This window comes from Balaenoptera musculus, chromosome 4, assembly GCF_009873245.2.
Source record: "Balaenoptera musculus isolate JJ_BM4_2016_0621 chromosome 4, mBalMus1.pri.v3, whole genome shotgun sequence".
In the NCBI taxonomy this organism is placed as follows: Eukaryota; Metazoa; Chordata; class Mammalia; order Artiodactyla; family Balaenopteridae; genus Balaenoptera; species Balaenoptera musculus.
The window spans coordinates 131,236,467-131,253,115 of record NC_045788.1 but is presented as its reverse complement, the minus strand read 5'-3'; positions in this window follow the sequence as shown (position 1 = coordinate 131,253,115).

The following is a 16,649-nucleotide window of genomic DNA, read 5'->3' as shown; positions in this document are numbered from 1 at the left end:
GTTCGAGGGAGTGAGGTGGGGGGAGGAGAGCAAGGGAGCTGGAATCTGTCCCAAGTTCGCCTTTCAGCTGAAGGGAGAGCTGTGGCCTTGGAAGGGGTTGCTGCTGCTCTGGGTTGGGATCTGATCATCAGTAAATTTAAGAGCATCCTGGTGATTCTGATGTATCAGCAGAGCCTTGAGCTACGGGTCTACGTCAACCACAGACAAGAAACCTAGTCCCTTTTTCCTTGTCTGTTATATAAGTGGATTGAAAATTATTGGATCTAATTTACCTTGAAAATTCATATGTCTAACTGACTCAAATTCTGGCAGGGAAGAGCTGGACAGTACTTTTCACCTTAAAGTGATAAAGAGTATAAAGATAATAGAAAGTTGGCTGCTAGTGCTGTTTACTGAGCAATGTTTTTCACATCTATGGCTTTGACTGAGTAATCAGGGTGTGAAAGGATTGTGTTCCAAATCTCATTCTACCTCAGCATCCTGTGGGTCCTCTGGCTGGATGAGGGCCCTTCCACTGCAGCCCCGCGTGAGGGCAGCTCTCCGTGTAATAGGGAAGAACGAATCTAACTCCATATTGGGTCTGTTCCTTTTACTTTAACCTTTGTATTTGCTTGCTGTTGCTACAAGTTAATCACGAAAGAGATGTTGCCTATAAGCTTTAATTATACATAATGGCCCATCTCTGGGAACCCTGCCTCCCAGGTAATGAGCATTAAGCTGAAATACCTTTGTTTAGCTCACAGCAAACACCCTGACCAGATCCACCTGTGAGTGGCTGCAGGAAATAAGAAATTAACACATGCCCTCTGGAGGCTGACCAGAACCAGGACTTTACCTTCTCCCCTTTTAGTATAAAAGAGTCTGAATTCTAACTCGGAAAAGATGGTTCTTTGGGACACTAGTCCACCATCTTCTCGGTTAGCTGGCTTTCCGAATAAAGTCTCTATTTCTTGCCCCAGCAACTCGTCTCTCTCGATTTATTGGCCTGTTGTGTGGCAAGCAGTACCAGCTTGGACTTGGTAACATCTGGTGCCCCCTGGTGATAGATCATCAATGAAGTGCCGTGTATTCCTCTTTGGAACCAGAGCTGAGTGGACTAAGAAGGACCCTTGGAGGTCATCTTTTCTAACTTCTTTACAGGCGAGGAACTGAGACCCCGAGTGGTGACGTGGATTTCCCAGGCTCACACCACACTGTAACTGGATTAAGTGGGGTTTAGCTGGGGTGCATTGTTCATGGATGGGAGACAGCGACTCAGGCTTCTGAGGAACAAGGCTTGGAGATGAGAATCAGCTGATGATGGTGAGTTAGAACAGCTCCTGGGGGCCACACACAAGGACCCCAGGTGATGGTTGGTGGCACTCACTGAGCCTGACAATCTGGAAACTTTTTGAGCTATAGACTTACAAGTCCCTCAGGCTATTCTTCAAACTGAATTGATTATTTCCACCCTCACTTTTTCTTCCTCCATTATGTTTCCTCTCAGTAGATGGCACCACCTGCTATTGGACTGATCAAGCTGGAGAACTAGTCACGTCTCTGTCATCCAATCCATTACTGAGTCCATCTCTTGAATTTTGAAAAAATAACCAGTTTACTTATTTAGTTTCCACTTCCTACATCGGCTTCCGTGTCTTCCATATAGGGCTCTATACTTTACCACAATAAAAGAAATGTTTATCTTCAGTGTTTTAAAAGACTAAATGTAAAAACAGAAGAGCTAATACACAAATGTTGGCTGCACAATTTAATTAATTATAGCTGTATTGTACTCAGTGATACCCACCCACCCAGTAAGGGGTCCAGCCTTGCCAAGCTTTTCCTACCTGCCTAGTGCTTCACAAACTCTCATGGAGTCGTCAGAACAAACCCTGGATAAGTGTTACTCTGCCCATTTTACAGTTGGGAAAACAGACTGTTAAGCCTTGGCTCAAAGTTACCTACTTATATAACCCACGTTTCAAATCTAAGTCTAACTGGCTCCAAATGGAGCCCAAGTTAGCCATCGTGACCTCATGCAGAACTCAGATATTCTGCCACTTCTGTTACTTTGGAGCAGTAAGTGTAATCTTTACTCCTGAATATATTTTGGAAAAGTTCCTTTATCGTAAGAGGATCAATTTGACTTGGCTTTGCATAATTTAACAGGGGGAGAAGATCACTCTGAAGAAGGGTGGGTTGTGAGCAAGGTCATATCTACGTCTGCTTTCTCACTGGATTTGTTGAAACGTCATCCTCCGGCACTGACTCTGAGTTGAGTTTGCTAGTTTATGGGGTTTATTTTAGTGCGCAATGGCAGATTTATTAAACTTTGAATGCAGTTCTTTTTCAATGTATCAATAGTAATTCACCGATCTTTGAAGTTTGAACTTCGTTTGAGAGAGAAGTTCTTGAATTTCCTTCATGTGACCAGAAGAGGTCGCTCTTTCACTATGAATATTTTTACGGGCCAAGGCAAACTCAAGAATATTGCTCTGACCAAAAATTATCCTTTTATTCTCATTCTCTCTCTCTCTCTCTTTGTCTCTTCTTTCCTCCTTCCCTTCCTCCATCCACCCTTTTTTATCCCTCTCCCATTATTTTAATCAGTCAGCATCAGATGTGATCGCAGGAGAGTGATGTTTCTTCTCATCTCATTCCCTGAACCTCTTTCCTACTGAGTACAGCACCGCCTCGTGGCAAACTCCCCGAGTAAATGGACCAAATGGCAAAGATGTTTAACCTTCCCCTTTACTAGCTTTCATTTTTGTGTGTAAACAGTTGAACAGCCATGTGGTTGAGGTTCAGTGTTCCTTTTTTTCACCGTCCTGGCCCCAGAGAGGGCAACGGTGGGAGGTGTTTAGAAAAATCCATTGTCAAATCAGGGAAGCCTGAGATTCTGACATTTGATAGGTAAAACTCATTTTCTGCCTGGAGTTTAGCTTTCCAGAAGTTCTTTTGTTAAGCAATTCACAGGAAATTTAGGCTTTTTTTTTAAAAACTGATCACGAATAAATTATTTTAGAAAAAAATATTTCTTTTTTAGTTTTTTCACCCCGGTTTTTATCTTCTTTTCTCTTCCATATCTCCACCTGTGTTATTCAAGAGAGGTATCCACTTAAGGTTTCAGTTGGGAGTTTTAACAATCAAAATCAGATTTTATCAATTAGAAAAATTTGATTAAATATTAAAATAAAAAGAACTCTGGAGCACAAGAAATAAGGGAGCCAGTGTGTGTGTATATGTTGGGAGGTGGGAAAGGTGTGTCGCAAATACAGATGTCCTCTATTTTAAATTACCTTGACGTGAGGAAAATTAATCATTTAAGTGTGAGGTGACCTAGAGCTCCAAAGAAATGTTGCCTGTCTGCAGAGGTGCTGCATTCCCAACTTGGTTGGTGAGACCTTCAATGGACTTGGTCCTTGTGTCTTGGACTCCATAGTTTTTAAGGATCTGAAATGTCCTGGGGACGAGGGGTTAGGAGGGAGACAAGCTTCCCCTGTTGTAGTCAATATTATCCCTGCTTTTCCTTCCCACGCAGGCTGTTTAAACCAGCGAGAGGAGCCGGCCCACCAGATGGGTCTCAACCGAATTTTCCTTTGCTTGTGTGACCTTGAGCCAGTCTCTTACTCTGCCAGGTTTCAGCTGTCCCAGTCACAAATGTACATGTGGAATTATGTCATCTGCTAGATTTTTCAAATGCAATTTTGGGATTCCTACTGTCTTAATCTCTGAGGCACCATGATCTGACTCTGAATTACTATCTCAATTGTATTAGGGTTCTTCAGAGAAATGGAACTAATAGGAATTATATATATATATATAATATTATATAATTATAAATATATATATATTTCCTACACAATTATGGAAGGTGAGAAGTCACATAATATGTTGTTTTCAAGCTGGAGACCCGGTAAAGCTGGTGGCATAATTTGGTTCAAGTCAAAAGACCGGAGAACCAGGAGCACTGATGTCCGAGGGCAGGAGAAGACAGATGTCCAACTCAAGCAGAGAGGGTGAGTTTGCCCTTCCTTTGCCTTTTTGTTCTATTCAGGCCTTCAGAGGATTAGACTATGCCCACCTACACTGGGGAGGACCATCTTCTTTACTCAGTTCACCAATTCAAATCTCTTCTAGAAACACACTTGCACCCAGAAATAACGTTTTACCAGCTGTATCTGGACATCCCTTAGCCCAGTGAGATTGATATATAAAATTAACCATCACACCAAGCAACTGTCTCACATTACAGTAAAGAGATAACAATCAGTAATTACAATTTTTTTCTGTGAACACATAAAATAATTTACATTTATTTAGAACCTTTTATCCTGAAGTGCTCTATACATATTTCTTCATAATCTTATTGCAAACTATATATAGGACTCTCCCACCTGAAATAGGGCAGCAACAAAACTATTAAAATAAAAAATACAACTTCAAAAGATAGAGGAAAGAAGGGAATTGGTATTTTTTTTACTTGCTCCTATATGCTCTTATGCCTATAGGATTGGAGAATCCATGTTGACCAAATGGCCCTGTACAAAAGTGGAATTGAATCTGCTCTGAAGGAGACCAAGGTATGTGAATTACTTCAGATGAATCAAAGTACATTTACTCATCTGTGAAACACTTATTAAGGGAGAACATGAAAGAGAAGAAAGGCACAGTTCTTGCCCTTGAGAGCTTACTGGTTGAATGTACCATATTACATAAAATTCAAGAGCCCTAACACTTAAACCAACTAAAAAAAGGTAACTTTATATAAAAGCAATATAATATATACTTATTATAGCATATCTATCTAATATCTATCTGTCGATCACCTATCATCTATCTATCTATCTGTCTATCTATCTATGAGAAACATTTCATCATTCTTTCCTTGCTGTATCCCAAGGGATAACAGCACCAGGCCAGCAATGCCTAGAACCTACAGCTTCCCCAGGGTTGCTGCCCTGCCAGAAACAGGGACTTTGGAGAAAACCATAAACAAGCAAAGGTGGAGTGAGAAGTTATGGGTCCCAGGCCAGCAGTAATTACAATATCTGTGTTTATTTTTCTCTTAGTTCTGGAAACCCTTTTGCCAGTACTCTTAAGACTTTGGATAGGAGTGGGAAAAAGGAAGGTGAACCAATAAAATGAATGAACAAGAGCAGAACTTTGGAGCCCAACTTCCTGGATTTCAGTGCCAATTCTTCCATTTACGATCTAGGTGGGCAAGCTTTAAAAATTCTTTTTGTCATCATTTTCTCATCTCAATAAATCGGATGAAAAGAACACCCGCTTCGTGGGATTGTTGAGAAGAGTAAATTATTTAAATTTGTATGTTTGTATTTAATAAGTGATAGCTATCACCACAATAATGATTATTCTGGCCAACTTTTAACTATGCTTTTTAGGAGATCAGCTTCTTCCTTCCTACTTATCACCCATCAACAAAAGTGAGGGGTATTCTTTTCTGTGAAAAACACTGTCCTGGGCCCCGGTTCCTGCCCTCATAGTATTCACCATCAAGTTGAAAGGTAAGCTTAACATATTAGTAAATTCTAAACAAATAATCCAAGAGGAGGCTGCTGCAGGAATGTGTTTCAGAGGTCAGAGGTCACACTTTTGGGTCTCCCATGGTGGCTGTTTTGCTGATACCCCTTCAGAGAGCAAGAACAGTCATGGCCGGGGTGAAGAAGAGCTTGGGTATTATAGGCTGAAAACCACGCAACAAGACGGAAAAGGTAATTATACATGTAGAGTATATTGTATATGATTATAATACATGTATTATACTACATAATATATATTATATGTATCTGATGTAGGATTATTATGTGTGATTTACAAATAAATAAGAGAAAAACTCAAAAAATGGACATTTCAAATTGGTGATTCACAAAATGTGATAACTAAATGTCTAGTCAACATGAAGGATGTTCAACCTCATTAGGAATGAGGGATACACAAATTAATTCCACAGTGAGATAATATTTTGCACCATCAGTTGAGCAGAAAATAAAGACAGATAATACCACGTGTGGACAAGGATCTGGAAAATGGGAGTTACCAGTCATGACCGGTAGGATTGTGTCACTAGTAGCCTGAGAGAGAAATTTGTCACTCTTTAGCAAGTTTAAAGATTCTGTACTCCTCAACTCAGTCATTCCACTTCTAAGCATGGATGATATTTGACATACTTAACATCCCAGAGGGCAAGGCACCCACCAATAAGGATCTGCACCTTCTCCAATCAGAATGGAGGCTTCCTGTACCCAGTGGGTGTATGTTTCTTGCTAAAAACATGCTAAATATCAGCCCTGCTTCTGGGAATATTCCCTAGAAACTTTACACAATGGATACATGGAAAGATAAGTGTATAAGAATGTTTACTGCAACATCATTTGTAAAAAAAAAAAGTAATAAAGCAATCTAACTGTCCAGAAATGAGTGAATAAATACATATTTGTCTATTATCCAATAGACTACAGCAGTGAAAAGTGGATAAATCTCAGAAACCTAAAGTTTAGGGAAATAACAATGGCAATGCTGTAAATAGAGTTTGAAAACAAAGCAATACTATATTTACATGTAATAACAGTTGAAAGCATGCATGGGAATGACCATCACCGTTCAGAATATTGGTTATTTCTGGGGAAGGAGAGAAAGGAGGGAGAGGGTGAGGGGGCTTCAACCTGATGACTTGTCTCTTAAAAAAAGATGAGGAACAAGCATGGAAGATGGTTAGGATTTGATCAACCCGGTGATTGGTCCCCAGATATTCAGTGTGCCATTCTATTCTGTGTGATGGAAATATTTTACAGTGCAAATTTAAAAAATCTACATAAACAAGATTATGAGCTGCAGATCAGTTTTCAGTGGTCTCTGGGCAAGTGGCTTCTGCAATGCTGAGTTCTTTCTTGCTTTCCACCAGTGCCCTTTAGGAAAGATCCTTCCCCTTCCACCCTTACTCCCACCTGCCCCTCAGCTCAGAGCCCCTTTCCCTTTGCCGGTTTCACCCCTAGGATGAGGCTGAAATGCCATTTTGCGGCTCTTCAATCTCTAAGTGTGCTTCTGTGGCCTCCTGTGCCACTCAGAGAGCCCTGTTATCCAATGGCGCTGTACTTGAACTTGGGACATCATTACAGACGGCTCCAGAACATTGGTTATCACAACATTCTTCATTAACTTGAAAACGTCAACCTCTCCTCCTCAGCCAGGCTTCACAAACCTGCCTGGAAAGCAAATGGTGTTCTTTCTTGGCATCTTACCTAGGAGGGTCTGCAGTGCCCGTGGGCTGACCTCCATCTGATGGATGTTACCCATGTAAGATTTATGACTCCACTTGAAAGCCTGAGGCTTTGGAGGAAGCGACTGAACACAGGTGCTTCAATTAAAAAGGCAAGTACATCTGACAAGGCACATGCAAAAGCTCTAAGCATGTTGCTGAAACACACTAATTTCTTCCAGAGATAACCCTTTTCATGCTGCTTTCTGGTGTAACATTTAATGTATTCTGTCCTTTCCTTTGAATTGGGTTAGATTTAACAGTGCTCCCAACCAAACAGAAAGGACCGACTGGAGTTCATTTCTTGAAGGATCATAATTTAGAGATTCTGGCTTTGGGGCGATTGGAAATGGATACAAATCGATCACTGAGTTTCTGACTGGAGGAAGCAAATGTGAAGAAGGGATATTTATATTTGGGAACTCTCTTGACCCTTTCCCCAGTTCCTGGGGTGAGGTGAGGGAGCTGGGTGTGTGTTTGGGGCACCACGGTCTAGCAGATTGAACATGGGCTCTGCAGTTAGACCTGGTTTTGAACCTGGTGGTGTGGCTTTGGGTAATTCATTTTACCTTATCTAAGGGCTTGGATTCCCTCAATTACAAAGTGAGGGAGGGGTGCCTGCCATTAAGAAGCTGAGTCAGCATTAAATAAGATGACGGCTAGATGGCGGCCCGTGCAGTACGGGGTACCCGACTCATTCCTTCTTTTCGCCAACCCTCACCCATAGCTCGGACACTTCAAATCCCCGGGGTCCTGCAGTTGCTATTCCCTTCCTCACTCATGCAAATCTGCTCGTAGGAAGGTTTTAACTGGGGGCAGGTGGGAGGAGGTAATGGCGGAGTGAGTCAGGGGGCTGCAGGGGAGTCTGTGTGGAGGGGGGGGGGAGGAGGCTGTGAGGGTCTTTCATGGTCATCACGAGTTACTGCCTGGTGTTACCCAGTTATCCAGTTTTTGCAAAAGTTAATCTCTAATTATGAAATCAAAAGCTCTCTTGATCCAGTTTCTGGGATGGTGGGAGTCGGGGACAGAGGGCTTTCCCAGCTCCGGAATCATACCCTAGCCTGTTTCCCTTGTCATCCACGCCTGTAGTCAACCGCATTAAAAAAGGAGAAGCCTACCCAGGCCTTTTTCCATCCACTTGGGAGCTAGCTGAGTAGAGGCAAAGCTTCACTGTTCTCCTATTGAGGCAAATGTCAGATTCACCAGTTGTGTTTTAATGGACTGAGTCCTGTTTTGGAACAAGAGCTGTTTGGTCTTTTGACTTTTCTGAGCCTCAGTTTCCTCATCTGTAACAAGGCAGGGTATCATTCTGTCCCAGCCTACTACTGGGGATATGGAATGAGAAAGTAGATGAAAAAACATTTATAAACAATAAAGTGCTATGTAATTCTCAAATGTCATTAATACCTGTGCCTGCAGCCTTTAAAGATGCTGCCTCCGGGGAAGAGGAATGTGAATTGGCCACTGTTTCCAGTAGGACATGAGGCAATGTCCTTACTTAGTTAACCTCATGTTCAGTACATTCTGCTCTCTTTCATGTCAACAAATCAATTATTTTGTACAGCATTTCCCTGAAGGCCAGAAGAAGGGTTTAGAGATGCTGATAGGAGTCCAATTTAATCACTGACTTCGAGCCAGAAAGATGGGATAACTCAATGCCTTAATAGTCAGAACTGGGGTGAAGTCATAGAAAACTGTACCACAAGTAAAATGAAGGTTTTGATTTGTTCTCTCACTTTTTCTTGGTCTAATTTTAAAACCACAAAATGATAGGCATTATTAGTCAAATGAATATTGGCTTTCAGAGTGTTCTCATGAAAACTTATCAGTTATCATTTATGTTCTTGGGGTCCAGGGTGTTTTGAGACCAGAATTTGTTAGTTGTAAGTGAAAGAAAGTTAATCAACTCAAACTAATGAAAAAAGGACATGTTTACCTCACTTAACTGGAAAGCTCAAGGGTAGATAAGCTGGATTCAGGGGCTGCAAAGTTGTCTCAGGGCTTGACCTAGTTCTCTCTCATCCCAGCTCATCTCTTTTCTGTGCTGGTTGATCTCAGCCCCATGTCCCTCTGTGGTCCCAAGATGGCTCTCAGGATCCTCATCCAATCACCCATTGCACTGAAAGACAGACAATTGCCTTGTACTATTCCTTATAGGCAGACAATGAGAAGCCATGTATGATAACCTCATCAGTGTCTCCAGGGAAACTTAGGTCCCTGTAAGGACGCAAAGCTCATAAATCTGCTGCATGTAGAGTTGCATGTTTCATTTATAGTAAATTTAATTTTCTCCCATCTCTGGCTGGTCACCATTTCCTGAGAACTGCTCATTTCACCGAATGAAAGGTAATTCACAGCTCACGTGTTTACACCAGGGGATGTAAGGCCACATTGCTGGGGAGCAGGTCACGTGCATTTTATTTTCATCCAGCCACTTAGTGCTTGGCCCACCTGCACTGACTTTGGCATCATCACCCTCGCTGCTTCTCCCAGCTCCCAGGGGTTCTGCGGTAATTAGCAAGAGCACCTGGAAAGCTCTAGGCACTCCTTAAAAATTGAAGTGCCAAGTGAAGTTACTCTGCGACTAGAAAGGAAGGTGGATAACGAGGCAGGGCTGATCCTGATCTCTCACGCACCCTCCATCACTGGGAATCAGCCCCTTCGTCACAGTGGATGGAAAGCCTCACACTTGTCTGCAGCGTTTGGGTGAGTGGGGTCCCATGCTGAGAGCTTTGCATGGTCCTGTGTGTGCACAGACAGCTCAGATGGGTGAACGAGGAATTAGGTTCCCTTCAGTAGCACCGTCTGTGCTGTGCTCCCTGAAGAAACTCAGGGCCGTGGTTCACTTTTCCCACCATCTTGTTGCCTAAGTTCAAGTTATCAAACCCGCCAGTGCCCCTTCCACATGGACTACAGAAGTCTCATAATCTGTCTCTCTGTTGTCTCCGCCTCCCTTCTCATTACCATTGCAGGATTATCTTGTGGAAACGTGTACATATGTCATTCCTCAGCGGATAACCCTCTCCCTGCTCGCCTCAAAGCTACCAGATAACAGCCCAGCTCTACAGCCTGGCTCTGAACACCCTCCTGGGTCTGGGAGTTACCTACCTCTTAAAAAAATCTTTTTCTTTTCTCCTTAATGATCCCTCTACTCTCCCATAGGATTCGGCTCTTTCTGCTACTTTGAATGCCCTTCACTAACTGTGTGTCAGCTTCCTTACTTGTGTAATAAGGTAACAATGATTATCTCCCCTGGACACAGTGGTAGATTAAATGGAATATTTTATAGAAAGAGGCTAGGATGGTGCCTGGTGCATTCATGGGATATCAGAATGCTGGTTGTTATTATTATAATCTCTCCTTCATGGCTCAGCCTGAGAACTGTTTCTTTTCTGATGCCGTTCCTAGTCCTTGGTCTTGAGGGATTTTTCCTTCCACTGAAATCCCAAAGTGCTCAAGTCTCCACATCATAATTTGGTATTATGTAAAAATTATCATGTATTTAGAGTTTGTATCAAGTCCGATTTTACATGTCTTTCTGATTTGCTAAGCTTCAGATTCCCTTGTGTTATATCTATATTTTTTCTTTTCAATATGTCTCAGACTACAACTTCCTCTGTGGTAAGGGCTCTCTGGGTAGCTGCCAGCTGGCCTCGAAGCCCCTGGCTCACCTCGGCCGTGGCTATGCAGTGTGGCTATTGTGACTGTCATCTTGGAAGCAAGAGCCAGGGCAGGTCCAGAGCTCAAGGGATGCAGAGACGGCCTGTGGCCAAGAAGGGACAAGATGGAGGTACAGCACAGTTTTCCTGGGGAAGAGTTGTCTTAAATAGTTTGCTGAGGCCCTGAATGCAGTCACTAAAGAGTTAGGCCAGGAAGGTTTGAGGTTCCAAGCCCCTACCCAAGTCTGTCCTGCAAAGGTGGCTCTAGAGACAGAGGGTCAGTGGTTTTGGATTTGGAGCTGGTCAAGACCAGACTCACAGGGCACTACTCTGTTCTGAGTCTACCACTTCAGAACTGAGATGAAGGGCCATAACTAGGGTGTGAGAACTGGCTCCCTAGTGGCTGCTCAGAGGGCCCAGGTCACACAACTTGGGTGAACTTGGACCAACAAGAGGCAGGAGACAGGAATGAGCCTGCAGATGAATTGTTCTCCTTCCCTCCCCCATTTGGTTCTTGGGTCCCAGTTTCCAGGCAGCATCTGGAGACAGTCCATGCGAGTGGGCAGAATGTACTTTATGGGTAAGGGTCCACCTTCTATTTGCTATGTTTTCTACTCTACTATCCTTTCCCCCTCACTCTGGCTTCCAATGCATTGCACTCCCCAAGTAAACAGGCTGCAAATTTTGCCCGTTTGTTTCCTAGGGCACCCTGCCAAGAAAACGTTACTCTATTATCTTTCTCTTCTCTCCTAGCCTCTCCTCTCCTCTGTTCTTCTTGCCTCCTTTGTTCTCCTCTATCCCTTTATTTTGTTTCAAACAAGATCATAGAGAGTAGTTTTTCTGGGGAGGAGTCCCAATGCTTCTTCATCTTTGGGGCTAATGCCCTAAGGAATCATGGAGGCAGTAGCTTTCTGAGTGGGATTCAGGATGCTGATCTTAATAAAATAAACGTGGGTGCACTCAATTTTAAGTAATCCCTTGTATGTACATTCATTCATATTCATATTTGCCCAAAAGATTAAATGGGAGAGTCATTATTTTCTTTACAAAAGAGTTCACATAAACTTCTATCACATATAGATAATGATTTGATTCATCACTTTCAGGTGGCAATGAACTTTGCAGTTGTAATCCTAGTGTAAGAGGCCATGAGGAGGCTGGCCATTGCTGAGAGCTGCTGCTCTGAAGTGAAGACAGATCCACTCTTCCTATTCTTCCCTGGAAGTTGGGGGTAGTGCTGCCATTCCTTTGCTCTCTCATGCCTCTAGAGTGGGGGAAATGCTAAATACTCTATCTAAAAACCCTCCATCTCAGCACTGGGGTCCTTCACAAATGTCTGACGTGGCTACGTAGCCACTCGTGTGTGTGTGTGTGTGTGTGTGTGTGTGTGTATGTGGGGGGGTGAGGCTGGTAAGTGGAATAATGGTCTCCCGAAATATCTACGTCTGAATCCCTGAAACCTGTGACTAGGTAACCTTACATGGCATGAGGGGCTTTGTAGATGTGATTACGTTGAGGACCCTGTGATGGGAAGATTATCTCGGATTACTCAGGTGGCCCCTAAGTGCAATCACAAACGTCCTCATGAGAGGGAAGCAGGACTATCAGAGAGGTTTGATGATGCTTTTCTGCGGGCTTTGAAGATGGAGGAAGGGCCCATGAGTCAACAAATGCAGGCCTTACCTTTCTAGGAGCTGGGAAAGGCAAGGAAACAGGGTTTCCCCCTGAGCCTCTGGAATGAACATGCCCAAGAGCTCCCTGTGTCTTATAAATATGGACAAAGACTAGAGGCAGGTCAAGATTGCACAGGACGCTTACTAGCTCCCCCGCAAACACGGGATTTTAAAAGCAATCCATTCACCTCATTTTTATTTCTCCAGCAAAACATCTCCCTCCTGTGCCATAATCAGCTCTGTGACCCAGCTGTGCCTCCGTGCTTTATTATGAGTTGGCCAAAAAGTTCGTTTGGGTTTTTCTGTAAGACGTTAAGGATCTTACATCCTTGGACCTTACCAGGGTCTAAATGGGAGGAGAGGAGACTTGGGCTCCCTGTAGAGGTCAGAGTGTGTATGGCCAGCCATGCTAAGTGCCTCAAGAGACTCCTGGAATTTCAGAGGATGAATGGACCCCAGCGGGGGGATGTATCAGGAGGTCGGTGGGTCACAGAACCTTTCATAGAGGAAGGGAATGACCTGTGCTCAAAGGATGGAAAACTATAACTGAGCAGAGAGGGGGATGTGTGTGCTCACAGGCAGAAACGTGAGAATCTGTAGTGTTTCGGGTCCTGATCCTAAGCTATTTTGACCTGACTCTGCAAATGCAATTCTTCTTGTCTGATTTGAGTCTTTCTAAAAATATGACTATTTATAGGATAGTTCTAGAGCTGAAGTACTTAAGATGGAGTAAAAAAATGATTATGCTGAGAAATCGGGGAAGCTTAGGACATGGATATGCTCTTAATCCTTTTTAATTGGAAGCCCCTGAAGAAATACAGCTGGCCCTTTATTCACCTGCAGATTAAATGGACAGATATTAATTGAATAATGAAACATCTGGGGAAAAATGTGGCCTCATTTGTATTCATGAGTTGATAAGGCAATTGCAAAAGAACATTCTGGAATGTAAGATATCTTTTAACAAATAAAAACCAACTATTTGGAAAAAAAAAAACAAACCTGCAAGGTGGTGAGGATTGCGGTAGTTTACTATGATTTCACTATTAGCGAGCAAAGACAAAACACAGCAGCAGGAGGTAATGCAGATGGACTCAGGTCTCAGGAATTTACTCTCTGCAGTAACACCTGCTCCTAGTAGTGAGAGGGTAGATGATGTATGTATTTTTAATATTAGATTTTTCTTTTTAAAAATTTGAATTAAACCCCAATAAATCTGAGTGTGGAAGTGACTGAGTATAAATATTGTACCTAAGACCATGACTGAGTCATGGTCTTAGGTACAATATTCAGTAACTGGTTAATTAAGAATCTACACAGAGAGATTCCCTAAGTGCGGGATTTCATAAACCATGGAGATATTCTGGGGCAGAGGTCCTGGACGACACTGTTCAGATGACAGAACAGTAATTTTTTTTAAACTATTTTTTAAAAAATTAATTAATTAATTAATTAATTAGGCTGGGTCAGGTCTTAATTGCAGTATGTGAGATCTTCACCGAGGCATGTGGGATCTTACGTTGTGGTGCACGGGCTCTTCATTGCGGCATGGGCTTCTCTCTAGTTGTGGCACACAGGCTCCAGGGTGCGTGGGCTCTGTAGTTTGTGACACCTGGGCTGTCTCATTGAGGTGCGTGAGCTCAGTAGCTGTGGCGCACAGACTTAGTTGCCCCGTGGCATGTGGGATCTTAATTCCCCGAGCAGGGATGGAACCCGTGTCCCCTGCATTGGTAGGTGGATTCATTTTTATTTATTTATTATTATTTTTTAACATCTTTATTGGAGTATAATTGCTTTACAATGGTGTGTTAGTTTTGGTAGGTGGATTCTTTACCACTGGACCACCAGGGAAGTCCCAGTAATTGTTATAGATTGTGCTAGAACAGAATTTTATAGAACAATCTACTGTAGATATTTTACTTTATTTTACTTAGTGTACGTGTGATCCCACTGTTAGAATCTCACTTTTCTGTGTCTGCAACATTTTCTAGTTTTCTTGGGTTTCCTACTGAATTAAAATCTCTTCTAGTAGATGATACAATTTGAGATATTGTGAGTCATGACCATTTTAGATGGGATTAGCTGATGATGGCAAATTGATAAAGGAAGAGCACATCCTGCAAACACATGTGAAAGGAGTCACAGGCATCCAGGAGAGAAGGACCTGTGGAACCCAGTGTTAGCAGTGACATGAGAAATGTGTGACTGTGCCCCCGCATAATATGTCAAGGCTTGGACGTATTATGGTTTATCATTCCAGGGACTTAGGTTGCTGGCGAGAGAAACTCATTGTACCTAATAAAGGGGAAATAGAGAAATGTATCGAAAGGATATGAGATGCCCATAGAACTGAAGGAAAGTATGAATAAATAAGCCATAAGCAGGACAAGAACCTGGAGAGAGTTGGAGAAATGATGGGTAGTGTCTGTGGGCCATCTTTGGGATGAATCCAGTTGTTTTCCAGTTGTTTTCTCTCTTTGAATCTCTCTGCACAAAATCTGAATCTTGCGTAGGAATGGGGAAAACCTGGCCTTGGTTTATCTCCCCTTGGTCAGAGGAGGGAAGGGCACCTTGAATGATAAACAGCTTTTTCAAAACCATCAGCCCTAGATGATTTCTATCCCGAGGGAGGAGGAAAGGCAAGGAATTGTTCCCCAAATCAGTGAGATGAGTTTTGGGTTGCCAGCAATGACAGCTATCATCTCCAGACAGCTAGAAGTTCTCTAATGTTTCAAATGGGAGGACAGTTTTGTCTATTCGCTTTCAAATTTGTCAAGGCTTAAACATGAGGGTGCTTATAAACTGGGTAATAAACACTAGAGCAAAGGGACGATCAGAAGAGGCTGCGATGACTCTGACTCATGACTTTATTTTCATTCTGAAGCACAAAAAGGTAAATGACATCTTGTATAACAAGGTCCGAGTTTCTAAGAGAAGTCTGTACACAGAGTTAATGTATTATTGAGAAAAGCCTGGACTTTTGAGGTGGAAGGATTTATCAAGTTGAGCTTGTTTATTAGTTTTTTTGGGGGGGGGAGGGGTGACTTCTTTCCTTTAAAATATGAAATTAGGAAATTAGGAATAGGAAATAATATTTCACAGGGATTTTGTAAGATGTGTGAAGCTCTTGGTATATATTAAGCCCTTAATAAATGTTAGCTTCCGTCTCTGTGTGTTTGTGTGTATGTTTCTCTTTTTATATGAATCATGTGTACTAATGTAGTTTTCCTTTCCCTGTAATGAGCTGAAAAGCAATTCTCTTCCATTTTATTTTCCTGCTTTGGAGCTGATGTTGGTAAGTGGTGCGAATAGCAGACTAGGCTGTGTCTATCCCAAGGTCTGTATTACAAAGATACAATCATTTTCCCCTTAACTGTAGATGAAGCTATTTATATACCTGGTTGTCTTAAACATCTCAGATAGCAATCGTCAGCTATTGTTTAAAGGCAAAACGAAATCCTCTGTGGATTTGAATCATACCTAGAAGCAAAATCATCTAGTTATGAGTGCTTGGTTGGGCAAAGTAAAAGAAATGTATTAGAACACCTAAATTGCACTGAATTGTAGTTGTGTCATTCATTGCAATTTAAGTATTCTAAAAGGTTTCTTTTTATTTGTTCAACCAATTCCTCATATTGAAATGCCTTGATGGGGTGAGTCTTACAAATATTTAAATGAGGCTGAAAGTAGAAATTGGCATAGAAATAAACAAGAAGCTGTTTAGGGAGGCATCTAGGGGGTGAAGGAAATAATTTTGGAACATGTAGGAGGAGGAACAAGTCATCTTGGAAAATACAGTAAACAAAATTTACCCATTGGCCCCAACCCATGGGAGAAATTAACCCAGGGAACCCAGAACATGGAGAATGGCCTTCAACATCAGAATAGAATTTGAAATCCAGCCTTGCCTCTTCCTGGTAGCTGATTGACTTTGGACACGTTTCTCAGACTCTCTGATTTTCATTGTTCTCATCTGTAAAATGAGGCTAAATAATAACTTCATCTGCAGGGTTATTGTGAGGATTAAATAAGAGGGTAAAGGACTTTGGAGTGATCAGA